General features: G+C 37.3%; 1 non-coding gene across 1 annotated transcript; it reads left to right on the plus strand.

Annotated features, from left to right (window-relative positions):
- Positions 1-11152: 11152 nt before the first annotated feature.
- On the plus strand, positions 11153-11259 carry LOC127125061 (small nucleolar RNA R71). Its single transcript, XR_007804526.1, has one exon. It is a non-coding gene; the product is annotated as a small nucleolar RNA R71 (small nucleolar RNA).
- Positions 11260-14501: the final 3242 nt, after the last annotated feature.

Here is a 14501-nt window from a genome sequence, read left to right on the forward strand (position 1 = left end):
TCCCTTGATAAATTTGATCAATTTGTGAAGAAGCTTGTTGGAGAAGTTACTCAAGATACCTAGATGAACTAGGGTTTCCAAGGTAAACCAACTCCAAACTCTTGAAGAAATATTGATCAAAATAACATGTAGAGATCATGGGGACTCGTATATAATGCCTAGAGCCATTATGGGTCATTCCTTGGTTGTTCTCTTAGCAATGAGGGTCTTAAACCCTAGATGTGAACTTGATAGATCAATAGTGATCATGTCCTACCTACAAAAGAGTTAGGCAAATACAAAGACATATTTTTGGTATTTTGATTAGTGAAATGATAAAATACAAGTATGATACAATCACATGGTGCTTGGTGATATCTCCTAAAACAAACCCAATGAAAGAGGGGTAAGGAGATGCCAAGGTGTGATCACAATGCTAATGCATATGATGAGATAGCATGAGGGTTCTAAGGGTCAAAATTGGGGTCTTACACCCAGCAGAGTCGCCACTTTTATTTATGTAGCGGTGTATTCGTGACCATCTAGGTATGGATAATCCCGACGTCAATTGAAAAATCAGAGTCGCCACCGTGCCTTATTTATTATATTTTTGTGTTTGACAAGACCTTCGGTGTTATGCCTACATACCAACATAAAAATGAGGGATCAAAACCATATAGTTCATGGTAAAAATTTCATAGACGTTGGTGAATTGATTTTAACAAGAGTTCTAATAAAAAGGGCACAAAATGGCCAAAAGACTTGAATGGAGTTATTAATTCTTTTTGTCTTTGTGAAATTGAGGTCAATATGATTAAGTTTATTTACATGGTTTAATTAAGAAAATGTTTTGAAAATCAATGGCATAAGGCTAAAGTTTCTACTCATTAAAACATGTATAAGTTGAAAACACAAACAAAGAAAGTTTTTAAAAGGAGTGAGATATTTTGAAATTTAAGAAAGAAAGGTGGATATGAAGGGACTATCCTAGACAAAAATTAAAAGTTATGAGTTGAAAAGATCTGCCCAATGGGAAGTAATCCACAAGACAAGAATGTCAGATAGAAACCCATTTCCTTTGGACTTTTGAGTAAGCAACAAGCATAAGCAAACATCCAAGCAAATAATATGAAGACCCATGCATCAAATAAAGATAGCCATAATATCTAAGTAAGCACTCCAATAGCAAGCAGTCTTCAATGTCTTCAAATGTATCAGATGAAAATATTTCCTTGGTAAACTCACAGAAACAATCATCAGACATAAACAATAATGACAATATAACAATCAAACACAAAGACAAAATGATAGATGAACCAGGAGCACTCAAGGTTTGCATCAGATAAAAGGCACAGTCAAGGGTAGCCCAGTCTCAAAATGATGGCATTAGCCAAGTCCTTTAAAGCATAGTGAATGTTTCCTAATTCTAAGTCCAAGAGTTCAGATCAAGTTCAACAATCCACCAACATATTTTTTCGAGGTTTTGTTGTTATTAAGTATTTTAAGGTCCTAAGACCATAAACAGAAACAAATCATAAGCACAAAGTATATACAATCACAAGATATGGCTCAAGTGATCAAAAATAAAATGACTGAAACATAAGCAAGTTGCATGAAATGTAAATGGCAATGAATGATAAAGGTACTGAAATTTAAATTTGCATTAAGTAAATGACTTTAAAGTAAATCAATGTTAATGAAATGCAAGTGAAGAGTTTAATTGTTTAAGCCATTTTTTGGAGAACACTCAACCATTCATTCACAAGTATGAAGACATGAACCAAGACATTATCCATGAGAAGGGCTCCAACTTGGATAAATCAACAAGTATGCCACTCACTCTCATGAATGGAAAAAAGGTCAAGCATTTACACAATGCCATGAAGAATGTGAGACTTATAATCTCACTTACTAGAATACTATGCCTTCCGGGACAAATTTAGCTCTATGTTAAGCAATCGTAATTGGACTTATGTAGAACTCACAACTATCTGAGGCCGGGAAATAATGATATTGGTGTTAATGCGTGTTAGATACTTGGTACAAAGAACCAAGCTCCTAACACATACCACACACAAAAATAAAGATCGGATGAACCTATCCTAATCCAGCTCATGTTGATTCATTTGACACAAGGTGTAAGACCCTAATTTTGACCCTAAGATCCCTCATGGCATCATGTTATTGCACAAGTGCATTGCCTCAAGGATCATAGTATGTTTGGCTCCTTAACCCTAGGGTTGGGACTTGTTTGAGTGATTTGAGATCACCAAGAATGCTTGTATTATATGCTATTTCTTTTCTTATTTTCTTACTAACCGAAATCACAAAAATATGTCACTAACTCTTTTTGTTTTGAAGCTCAAGTGATCATGTGCTCCACAATGCTCCTAGGAGGCTCTTAAGCCCAATGCAATGGCTAGATGAAAATGAGAAAAAGCATGACAATGGTACACAAAGTTCCTAATCATCATATGTGTCCCCCAAGTATTTCAATTTTTCAATTTGATCAAGATAACCCAAAGGGCTTGAAGATTGTTTCCCAAGGAAACCCTAATTTCACTATGCTTTGACTGTGCCTTGCCCATGAAGCAATCTCAACCTATGATCAAATTTTTTCAAGGTAAGTTCTTTCATTTATCATTTTATGCATATAAAAGCCTATTCGAGGCCCCTCAATCATTTATTCATCAAGATTGGAAGTTTGGCTTTGAAAAGTTGACCAGTCAAGTTATCTGCTAAGTTGAGGTTCAATGAGCTATACTTTTTGATGTGTTTATCAAATGAAGATGAACCATATTATGTTTATGGAGCTTGGCTTACTGGTCATGACCTCTAACTTGTGTTCTTTGCCTATATTCTTATTGACCGACCTCAGATAGGTGTGGCTACTATATTAGTTCACTTATGATTGCTTAACATAGCGCTACATTGTCTTATGACAAGCTAACATAACTCTACTAATTACTAACTTTAATTTGAGCTTTTAAATTCTTGTCATTTACTTTTAATGTCATTTATTTCTTGCTCATTATTCATTTTGATTTTCATTTTGCTCAGTTGAGTACATATTTTATGTTTATGTCTTTTTTCTTTTGCTCATTTGAGCCCATTATTGTATATAAATATATTGCTATTTTGTGTTGTTTTTGTTTTGATGTGAACCAAAATATAAAAGGAGAAAGGACTTAGAATTAGGATTCACCCATTCTTAAAGGAGTTCAAGAGCAACTAGGCCTCATGCCTTTAGAATGCTAAAATTCAAAGTTGATCTCAAAGGACTTCTCCTCAAACTTATTCTTTGTCCATTCCCTTTATTATGTTGTGAGCTTTTTAATGTGTGCTTTTGTGTGATAGGAACCTCATCTTAAGATTGTGAAAAGAGGACCATTGTCATGAGTAGCTGATGCGGTATTTTTCGCAAGTATACGAACGCGTCAGAGTAATATAAAAGATCGTCGAATCCACAGAGACCAAGTGTCAAGCTATCGTTATCTGTTGTTATGGTGTTTATCAAAGGCAGTCAAAATAGGTGTTTTTTGTAGTGTGCAATGAAAATTAAAGTATTTAAATAGATTTAATTAATAAAGACGGGGTCGAATGTAATTCACGTAATCAATTGATAATCCAAGTACTTGCTAATAGAACTACTTATGGGCAATGTTTCCTACTTTGAAAAGAACTAATTTAACAGGAACTGTCGCTTTCGCGTATTCAGAACCGAGTTGTACTCCCTAATCAAACCCTCTTATTGTGACTTATAAAAAGGCGCGCATTGCGTTAGAGTAGTAAACCTATTTTTAAGAAATATAGTATCTTGACTAAGTTGAAAAGTATTATAACCTGGATTTCTTAACCAAAAGAGGTTCTCACGAACCAGACTCTAAACTTATAAACGCGTCCGAAAATAGTTTTAAAATCTCTTTTCTTCTTAATGTTAAAAACTCCTAATGAACTAAACAAAGCGTATTCGCTGTTTTTGAAATAGTTAAAAACAATTAAGTTTATAAAGACGTTGGACGACTTCCGATCTTACCCAACGGAATTGAAGTGCGGGAAAACTTAAGTTGAAGGTTAAAATAGCCCTTAAGTGTTTCTACGAACAATTGTACGGATTATCGGTTCAATTACGATCCTTACATTCTAACCTTTTAGATTTAGTTAGACATGCTAAAAAAAATGTGCATTAATTTAAATAAAAGTAGTGCGTGTGCGGAAAGTAAATAAAAGTAGTGCGAGTGCGGAAAGTAAATAAAAGTAGTGCGAGTGCGGAAAGTAAATAAAAGTAGTGCGAGTGCGGGAAATAAATAATTTAAAGCGAGTGCGGGAAATAAATAAAGTAAAAGCGAGTGCGGGAAATAAATAAAGTAAAAGCGTGTGCGGGAAATAAATAAAGTAAAAGCGAGAAATAAAAAACCTGCTCCAATCGGAGGGCTGAGTAAATTGCAATGCGGAAAAGAAAATGGCGGCAGGATTAACTTCCTTCCAAAGTGCTCCAAACTCGATTACAGACTCTATCACAGACTTGATGACACAATTGTGGTAACACTCCAATGCGAAGCGATTACCACTATAAAATACTGAATATATGCCTAAGTGAAATAAATTTGCTTATGAGTTTGCCTCTATTCTAAGTTTGGATGATTGTAAAAGTGAATTCGCGTTTCTATTTATAAGCAAGTAAAAAGATGGAAATGACTTGGATGCCCTTCAACTTGAAAATAGGAGGGAACCGTTTTTCCTCTTGTGGCGCCCGCCACAAGGCCATGGCGCCCGCCTTAGTGGAAGTAGTGGGGAAACGTGGGAGTTGAGGGAAGTTGAATTTGACACGTCATGGCTTGGTCTGTGGCGCCCGCCACTGGGTAGGCCATAAGCACAAAATGCTGAATTTTAGGGTTTTTAGCCCTTTTTCACTCCTTTTCTCGATCGGGGCTCCGATTAAAGTAAAAACCTGAAAACAAAGGAAAACACAGTAATAACACAACAAAATGACAATAAAACAACTAGAATGCATGTGAAATCGGAGTCGAAAATACGTAAATTTTAGTGTTATCAAACTCTCCCACACTTAAACCTTTGCTTGTCCTCAAGCAAAACATTATAAAGCTCATGAAAGAAAAACCGGTGCAAACGATTGCTTCAGGTAAAAATTCTAAGTTCAAGTCGGGATGCAGTGATAGGTACTAACAGAATGAACTAAGGGTATCATGATGACACTAATCTGCAAATACGGACATAAACTTCATTTCTATATTAACCAACCCATATTATCCCACAATACCTAGGCCTGCCTCTTCATCTCTTTTTGTGTCCTTTTCATTCAGGCGCAATCACATTAAGCCCGTTATCCGTACATGCTTCATAGTAGAGTGGCCTGTTAGTGATTATGATCTGAGCTTAGGGTTTCTGGCACATAAACATGTGTAAACCCTTTTATTGGACCCAACTGGAGTTGTAGGGGATCGGATCGTAATCCGCCCTACCGAGTTCAGTGCCAGATACCTCTGAACCAACTAGTAGTGGGTACTGCTTTTCTTTTCCTTTTTTCTTTTTCTTTTTGTAGCAATTTTTTTACAATTCTTTGGTTTAAATGACTTTGTGAGGGTCACCTATACCGGAGTTGCCTTTTTGCTTTCTTTTATTTTTTTGTTTTTATGGATCATTCACTTATTTGCATCGGTCCCCTACGTAGATGATGTGTAGGCCAGAGCTGACTGCTGAGATAAACTACTGAGGACTTATACGGAAATGATGATTAAGGCCATGGTATATGGGGTTTCGGGAATGATTCCTATATTTACGAAGTCTATGGTGCTAAAATAATACTGATGTTTCGCAAAGTTCTCCCAAGTCACGGCATCCTTACTCAAAACATGTCTTTAAAACCTGAAAACTTTCGGAATAGCACTGTTTTCTTTTGCATTATACTAAAAAGAAAAATAAACAACTAAAAGGGAATAACAATAAATAAACTATCTAAAAAACAGTAAAGAAAAAGGCGATAAAGGAAAAACGAGAAAAGAAAAATAAAGGAAAGACGATAGAGTCTCCTCCCACACTTAAATCGAACATTGTACTCAATGTTTCGAAATAAGATAAGGAAGAGTTACCTGGCAACCTATTGCTGACCACTAGTGCCTTCGCCATCCTGAGGTGGACGACGGGATCGGGTATGACGACGATCTCTCTGAACCATCCTCGCCTGCAGGGCATCCTGAGCGGTCCTCACCTCTCGAAGGTTACCTAGAATGGAACCCTGAGTGTTTTCGATGAGTGCAATGTGTTGCTGGTGGTAGTCTCAATGCAAAATATGATAAAATAAAAAATAAAAATAAAAATAAATAAATGCGAAAAAGTAAAATGAAAGAAAAACCATGGGTTGCCTCCCACGCAGCGCTTGTTTAACGTCATTAGCTTGACGATCAGAATTTATACACCTGTAGTAGTAGGAATCGGTGGATCAATTAGGGTGTGGCTTGAGTAGTATGCTGGAATGTCTCCTCCTTCAGTCTTTGTCCATTTACAATGAATGGCATACATGTTTGGTTCTTGATTTCTACGGCTTCTGATCTCAGAATCTTGGATACTTCGAAAGGACCAGTCCATCTTGAACGTAGCTTTCCAGGGAAGAGTCGTAACCTAGTGTTGAAAAGGAGAACAGAATCGCCTACATTGAAGTTTTTCTTTACTATTCTTTTGTCATGATAGGCTTTTGTCCTCTCTTTATATATTTTTGCATTTTCGTAGGCCGACTGCCTAAGTTCTTCTAATTTATGAATGTCTAGGGTACGCTTTTCTCCAGCGGCTAGGTAGTCTAAATTCAAAGTTTTAATGGCCCAATAGGCCTTATGCTCTAATTCGAATGGTAAGTGACAAGATTTTCCATAAACTAGTTGGTAAGGAGTAGTTCCTATAGGGGTTTTGAAAGCGGTTCTATAGGCCCATAATGCTTCTTGAAGCTTCTGAGACCAGTCTCTCCTAGAAATAGAAACAGTTTTCTCTAGGATTTGTTTTATCTCCCTATTAGATACTTCTACTCGGACACTAGTCTGTGGGTGGTATGGTGTTGCTACTCTATGCCTAACTCCATATTTTCTTAAAAGTTTTTCAAATATTCTCGATATAAAGTGTGATCCTCCATCGCTTATGACTAAATGTGGTGTTCCAAATCTAGGGAATATATAGTTTTTAAATAGTTTGATTACTACCCTAGTGTCGTTTGTGGGTGCAGCTATAGCTTCAATCCACTTAGACACATAGTCTACAGCTACTAAAATATACTTGTTTCCTAAGGATGGTGGAAAGGGTCCCATGAAATATATACCCCATACGTCAAAGAGTTCTACTTCCTGAATGTTTCTTAGAGGCATTTCATCACGTCTTGAAATGTTTCCAGTGCGTTGGCATCTATCACACTTGACAATGAAAGCATAGACATCACGCCACATGGTAGGCCAGAATAGGCCAGCTTGAAGAATCTTGGCGTATGACTTAGAAGTGCTCGCATGTCCACCATAAGGTGCAGAATGACAATGCTCGATAATACTATTTACCTCTTCTTTTGGAACGCAACGGCGAAAAATGCCATCTTTACCCCTTTTGAAAAGGAGTGGTTCGTCCCAATAGAAGTTTCTCACATCGTGGAAGAATTTCTTCTTGCGGTGGTAGTCAAGATCAGGGGGTACTATATCAGCAACTAGGTAATTAATGAAATCTGCATACCAGGGTACGTTACTTATTGCTAAGGAATTTTGGGGATGCTCATAAAGGTCTAGGTTATTATCTTCAATGGTTTCTACTCTAGCGATCAGTCTAGCCTAGAAAGGTGATCGGCTACTACATTCTTAGTGCCTTTTTTATCTCTTATATATAAATCAAACTCTTGTAATAATAGAATCCATCGGAGTAACCTGGGCTTGGCATCTTTCTTACTTAATAGGTAACGAATGGCAGCATGATCGGTGTAAACAATAATTTTTGCTCCTACTAGATAAGATCTAAATTTGTCTATAGCGAAAACTACAGCGAGTAATTCTTTTTCGGTTGTTGCGTAGTTAAGTTGGGCAGCATCTAGGGTTCTACTGGCATAATAAATGGCGTGTAATTTTTTATCTTTTCTCTGTCCTAGAACGGCTCCAACTGCATAATCACTAGCATCGCACATTATCTCAAAAGGTTATGACCAATTGGGCGGTTTCATAATGGGTGCAGAGATTAATGCTTGCTTTAAAAGATTAAATGCGTCATTACATTTTTCATCAAAAATGAATTCAGCATCTTTCATTAAAAGTTTGGTTAACGGTTTAGTGATTTTGAAGAAGTCCTTAATGAAACGCCGATAGAATCCAGCGTGTCCAAGAAAGCTTCGGACTTCTCTGATTGTTTTTGGTGGTTTTAGGTTTTCTATAACTTCTATTTTAGCTTTATCTACCTCTATACCTTTTTCGGAAACTATATGTCCTAAAACTATTCCTTCGGTCACCATGAAATGACATTTTTCCCAATTTAGCATGAGATTAACCTCCACGCATCTCTCCAGGATTTTCTCAAGGTTAGCAAGGAAATTATGGAAATCAAATCCGCAAACCGCGAAATCGTCCATAAACACTTCCATGATACCATCTAGGTAATCTGCGAATATTGACATCATGCAGCGCTGGAAAGTAGTTGGGGCGTTACAGAGGCCGAAAGGCATTCGTCTGTAGGCAAAAGTTCCATAAGGGCATGTAAAAGTAGTTTTTTCTTGGTCTTCGGGGTGAATAGGTATTTGTAAGAATCCAGAGTATCCATCTAGATAACAGAAGTAAGAGTGTCTGGCTAGACGCTCCAACATTTGGTCTATAAATGGTAAAGGGAAATGATCCTTCCTAGTTGCTTTATTTAATTTTCTATAATCTATACACATCCGCGATCCTCCTTCTAAACGTTTTGCTACATGTTCGCCTTTATCGTTTTGCACGATTGTGATGCCTCCCTTTTTAGGTACTACATGCACAGGGCTCACCCACTTACTATCCGAGATCTAGTAGATTATACCTGCCTCAAGTTACTTAAGAACTTCCTTCTTAACAACATCACTCATTATAGGGTTTATTCTTCTCTGATGCTCCCTTAAGGGTTTTGAATCTTCTTCTAACGAAATCCGATGCATGCATACGGATGCGCTATACCTTTCAAGTCAGAGATATTATATCCTAAGGCTGAGGGATGTCTTCTTAAAACGTCTAAAAGTTGGTTTGTTTCCTCATGGCTCAAGGTAGCACTAACTATAACTGGACGGTTCATTTTTTCATCGAGGAACTCATATCTCAGGTTCTTAGGCAGTTCCTTAAGTTCTAAGGTTGGTTTCTCAAGGCATGGCATAGGATCTGGAGTAAGGGATAAACATTCGTAAAGGTTATCATCGATGTAAGGCTCTTTAAAGTCATCATCTTCCTTTACGGGGGTTGATGGTAACTTAATTGTTTTTATAATTTCTTTTTGTTCTAATTCTCTAACACATTCATCAATGATATCTAAGGCATAACACGAGTCTCCCATCACAGGTGCCATAAGAAATTTCGAAAGTATAAATTCTATTTTCTCGTCACCTACCTCAAATGTCAACTTTCCTTTCTTGACATCTATTATGGCTCCTGCAGTTGATAAGAATGGTCTACCTAGAAGGATTGGTATATCATTGTCCTCTTTGATGTCCATGACGACAAAATCAGTAGGGATAAATAGTTAACCTATCCTAACAGGAACATCTTCTAAAATGCCTATCGCATATTTAACAGATCTATCAGCTAACTGAAGTGACATTTTAGTGGGTTGTAACTCTCCTAAGTTTAACCTCTCACAAACTGCTAGAGGCATTAAGTTCACACTAGCTCCTAAGTCTAGAAAAACTTTATCGATGACATGATTACCTAAAAGGCAAGGAATGGAGAAATTTCCAGGATCTTTATCTTTCTTTGCTAATTTGTCCTCGGAAATAGCATTACATTCCAAAGGCTTCGGATCGTCAAGTCTACGTTTGTTGGTAAGTATGTCTTTCAGAAACTTTGCATAAGAAGGTATTTGGGTGATGGCTTCGTTGAAAGGGATTTCTACATGAAGTTTTTCTATAACTTTAATAAATTTTTGATACTGTTTATTGATCTGGGTTTGTTTGAGTCTTTGCGGATATGGTATAGGTGGTTTATATGGCGGGGGTGGTACATAAATTTTATCTTTAGGTTCTTCTCCTTTCTCTCGACCTTCCTGGTTTTCAGATTCCTCTGGTTCCTTTACTTTGTCCGGGGGTTTTGTACATTCCTTAGAAGTTTCGAGTTCACTCAATCTTGGGTTTGGTGGCTCATCATAAGCGTTCCCACTTCGTAGGGTAATGGCATTGGCTTGTCCTCTCGGATTTTGTTGAGGTTGTCCAGGGAATTGTCCTCCAGGTGTAGTCTGAGGGGCTTGGTTTAAAGCTACCTGAGAGATCTGGGTTTCAAGCATCTTGGTATGAGTAACTATTTGGTCAACCTTGGTTCCTAATTGAGTAATCAATTCGTTAACATGAATGTTTTGGTTCATGAACTCCTTGTTTTGTTGGGTTTGAGCGGTGATAAAATTTTCCATAATTTTCTCAAGGCTCGGCTTTGGTGGTACAGGTTGCATAGGTTGATTTGATCTTGGGGCTTGATAACTAGGTCTCGGGGGTGCATTATTTTGGATAGGGTTATTGTTTTTATAGGAGAAGTTAGGGTGATTCCTCCATCCAGGGTTATAGGTATTCAAGTATGGGTTCCCTTGGGTGTAGTTCACTTACTCGGAGTGGGTCTCGTTTAATAGACTGCATTCTGCAGATTGGAGTCCTTGGGTTCCACATATCTCACAATCCGACGAAACTGCAGCTACAGTATTCGGGTTCGTGTACATATGCTCGACTTTTAGGGATAATGCGTCCATTTTAGCTTGCATCATGTCTATAGAGCTTAGTTCATGCACTCCTCCTTGGGCTTCCTTCTTCTCAACTGTCGCTCGTTCGACTCCCCATGATTGATGGTTTTGAGCCATGTCTTCGATGAGGGCACTAGCTTCAGTGTAAGGTTTGTTCATCAGAGCACCGCCTGCGGCAGCGTGGATGGTCATCTTTGTGTTATAATGAAGTCCATTATAGAAGGTTTGAATGATTAACCAGTTTTCTAAACCATGATGTGGGCATGCTCGTAACAACTCTTTATATCTCTCCCAAGCTTCGAACAACGATTCTCCTTGGTTTTGGGTAAATCTAGTTATATGGTTTCGAAGAACGGCGATCTTACTCGGGGGAAAATATCTAGCAAGAAAAACTCTTCTAAGGTTATCCCAAGTCGTAATGGAATTGGGTGAAAGGGAATCTAACCATGATAGGGCTTTATCTCTGAGGGAAAAAGGAAATAATCTTAAACGTATTGCCTCAGGAGAAGCTCCATTGGTTTTAAAAGTATCTGCTAATTGAAGAAATATTTTTAAATGTTGGTTAGGGTTCTCGGTAGCGAGACCCGCGAATTGTCTATGTTGCACTAGTTGCAATAGGGACGGTTTAAGTTCAAAATTATTGGTTGGGATGATTGGTTTTACTATACTAGAACTAGGTTCTTCGTTAGATAGTTGAGCGAAGTCCTTAAGAGGTCTTTGGTTTTGATCTTCGGTCATAGCTCTCTTAATTCAATGAAAGAATAAACGTGCGCGAGCGTAACGTTCAGGTTCCGCCAGAGGGTTTACTAAGCTTAAACTTCCGGTACTGCGAGTTCTTCGCATTGACCGGCGGGAAATAACCTAAGTCTAAACCATATAACAACAGGAAAATGAAATTTGACGAAATTGATCCCCGGCAACGGCGCCAAAAACTTGATGCGGTGTTTTTCGCAAGTTTACGAACGCGTCAGAGTAATATAAAAGATTGTCAAATCCATAGAGACCAAGTGTCAAGCTATCGTTATCTGTTGTTATGGTGTTTATCAAAGGAAGTCAAAATAGGTGTTTTTTGTAGTGTGTAATGAAAAGTAAAGTATTTAAATAGATTTAATTAATAAAGACAGGGTCGAATGTAATTCACGTAATCAATTGATAATTCAAGTACTTGCTAATAGAACTACTTATGGGCAATGTTTCCTACTTTGAAAAGAACTAATTTAACAGGAACTGTCGCTTTCGCGTATTCAGAACCGAGTTGTACTCCCTAATCAAACCCTCTTATTGTCACTTATAAAAAGGTGCGCATTTCGTTAGAGTAGTAAACCTATTTTTAAGAAATATAGTATCTGGACTAAGTTGAAAAGTATTATAACCTGGATTTCTTAACCCAAAGAGGTTCTCACGAACCAGACTCTAAACTTATAAACGCGTCCGAAAATAGTTTTAAAATCTCTTTTCTTCTTAATGTAAAAAACTCCTAATGAACTAAACAAAGCGCTTTCGCAGTTTTTGAAATAGTTAAAAACAATTTAGTTTATAAAGATGTTGGATGGCTTTCGATCTTACCCAACGGAATTGAAGTGCGGGAAAACTTAAGTTGAAGGTTAAAATAGCCCTTAAGTGTTTCTACGAACAATTGTACGGATTATCGGTTCAATTACGATCCTTACATTCTAACCTTTTAGATTTAAATAAAGTATTGCGAGTGCGGAAAGTAAATAAAAGTAGTGCGAGTGCGGAAAGTAAATAAAAGTAGTGCGAGTGCGGGAAATAAATAATTTAAAGCGAGTGCGGGAAATAAATAAAGTAAAAGCGAGTGCGGGAAATAAATAAATTAAAAGCGAGTGCCGAAAATAAATAAAGTAAAAGCGAGAAATAAAAAAACCTGCTCCAATCGGAGGGCTGAGTAAATTGCAATGCGGAAAAGAAAATGGCGGCAGGATTAACTTCCTTCCAAAGTGCTCCAAACTCGATTACAGACTCTATCATAGACTTGATGACACAATTGTGGTAACACTCCAATGCGAAGCGATTACCACTATAAAATACTGAATATATGCCTAAGTGAAACAAATTTGCTTATGAGTTTACCTCTGTTCTAAGTTTGGATGATTGTAAAAGTGAATTCGCGTTTCTATTTATAAGCAAGTAAAAAGATGGAAATGACTTGGATGCCCTTCAACTTGAAAATAGGAGGGAACCGTTTTTCCTCTTGTGGCGCCCGCCACAAGGCCATGGCGCCCGCCACAATGCCAAAGTGAGGCGCCTTAGTGGATGTAGTGGGGAAACGTGGGAGTTGAGGGAAGTTGAATTTGACACGTCATGGCTTGGTCTGTGGCGCCCGCCACTGGGTAGGCCATAAGCACAAAATGCTGAATTTTAGGGTTTTTAGCCCTTTTTCACTTCTTTTCTCGATCGGGGCTCCGATTAAAGTAAAAACCTGAAAACAAAGGAAAACACAGTAATAACACAACAAAATGACAATAAAACAACTAGAATGCATGTGAAATTGGAGTCGAAAATACGTAAATTTTAGTGTTATCAGTAGCCAAGTTAAGAGCTAAGCCAAATAGAGATCCTAGGAGCTTGAATTCAAATTATTGAGTGCTTGTTTTGTGTGCTAAATCCAAAGGAAAGGAGCATCTTGAGTCATCTCTATGACTCCAAGAAAAGGAACTCCAAGGGTTATGTTTCCCCTCTTATCTTTGAATGCTTTAGGAATAACCCTTATCTCTTCTCCCCCCCTCTAACCTAGCCAAAAATCATTTTCAAAACTTTGACTTTATTTCAAATTAGAAACCTAGGCCTTAGGCCTTTGACTTTTTCAAAACCATTTTCATAAATACTCATTGTAAATAAACTTTAATCCAACTTTGACCTCATTTTGTAAATAAATTCAACCTATAAATATAACCCATTTCAATTTGTTTTGTGGTTCGAATGGCCATTTGTAAAAACCTTTTCAAAAACTATAGTTATAGGTTTGAGTTATCATAGTGGTTGATGTAAATCTCATCTCATCCTTAGTGTTGGATTGTAAGCCTTCCATGCTTATTATAGGGTTAACCCCTCACTAGAATGTTGAAGTCTTCCTCACATGGTGGATTATTGGTTTAGGTTGAGTTTTCTTCCTTTGATAACAAAAGAACTTAAGGCTTTTGATTAAAATCAATTCATCAACCTTTGAAATTTTTACCACGAACTACGAGGTTTTGATCCTCCTTTGTGATGGTACGTAGGCAATGGGTTCATCCATTCAAACAACAAAATTTGTAAATATAATCTATTCTCTTCTCATCCCTCCAATCTTTTGCACAAATATTTTCACAAATACCAACCTACAACACATATTTGCAAAAAGGGTTCCCTTAGAGTACTAAGGATGTTTTGCGTGCGAAAAACCCTCCCATTTCATAACCAACCCCCTTACCTAGATCTCTGACATTTTTATTAGTTTTTTATTTGAAAAACTTCTTACTTGGCTTTTGTTCGTTTTTTAGCATTTCCTTTGGATAAATAAAAGTGCGGTGGCGACTCAAATTGTATGTTGACTTTTGGTTTAGTCAATAAACCTAAAAGTAACGAAAACCCCGCTA

The sequence above is a fragment of the Lathyrus oleraceus genome, chromosome 2 (genome assembly GCF_024323335.1).
Source record: "Lathyrus oleraceus cultivar Zhongwan6 chromosome 2, CAAS_Psat_ZW6_1.0, whole genome shotgun sequence".
Taxonomy (NCBI): domain Eukaryota; kingdom Viridiplantae; phylum Streptophyta; class Magnoliopsida; order Fabales; family Fabaceae; genus Lathyrus; species Lathyrus oleraceus.